The sequence below is a fragment of the Sinocyclocheilus rhinocerous genome, unplaced genomic scaffold (assembly GCF_001515625.1).
Source record: "Sinocyclocheilus rhinocerous isolate Xijiao unplaced genomic scaffold, SAMN03320098_v1.1 scaffold1015, whole genome shotgun sequence".
Taxonomy (NCBI): domain Eukaryota; kingdom Metazoa; phylum Chordata; class Actinopteri; order Cypriniformes; family Cyprinidae; genus Sinocyclocheilus; species Sinocyclocheilus rhinocerous.
Window position 1 is genome coordinate 179553 of NW_015644379.1, and position 707 is coordinate 180259.

Below are 707 nucleotides of genomic sequence, written 5' to 3' on the forward strand. Positions count from 1 at the left end.
GTTTTAATATACCTGGGCCACATTTGCTGAAATATATGTGGACCACATTTGGTTTACACCCTGATTAGCCTTCGTTGATTGTGCCACATTTTTGCCAAAGGTGGACCACATTTGGTTGGCACTATTTGGGCCATATTCACTATTTACCACATGGGCCACCTTAGGGGTCACATTCAGATTACACATTGCCGTGAACACCGCATCTTTGCCTACAGAGGCCCACATGTGATTTGAGAAATTTGGGCCATTTTTGCTATTTTTCATGTGGGCCACTTCAGGCTTACATCCATTTTGTACAGGCCATAAGAAGGCCGCCAGTGCTGTATCATTGCCTTAAGTGGCCCACATCCGCATGCTATCTGGGTTGTGTACTTTTTGGTCATCAATGGCTTTTGCCTTGGAACTCTCCCATGGATGCCGTTTTTGCCCAGTCTCTTTCTTATTGTTGAATCATGAACACTGACCTTAATTGAGGCAAGTGAAGCCTGCAGTTCTTTAGATGTTGTTCTGGGTTCTTTTATAACCTCCTGGATGAGTCGTCATTGCGCTCTTGGTGTAATATTGGTAGGCCGGCCACTCCTGGGAAGGTTCACCAATGTTCCAAGTTTTCTTCATTTGTGGATAATGGATCTGACCATGGTTCGCTGGAGTCCCAAAGCCTTAGAAATGGCTTTATAACCCTTTCCAGACTGATACATGTCAACTAT

At 44.6% G+C, this 707-nt stretch overlaps 1 protein-coding gene across 1 annotated transcript in view; it reads left to right on the top strand.

Moving 5' to 3' along the window:
- The window catches only part of col25a1 (collagen type XXV alpha 1 chain), a 345048-nt gene that overhangs the window by 66006 nt on the left and 278335 nt on the right, over window positions 1-707 (top strand). The gene's annotated exons all lie outside the window — the stretch shown is intronic.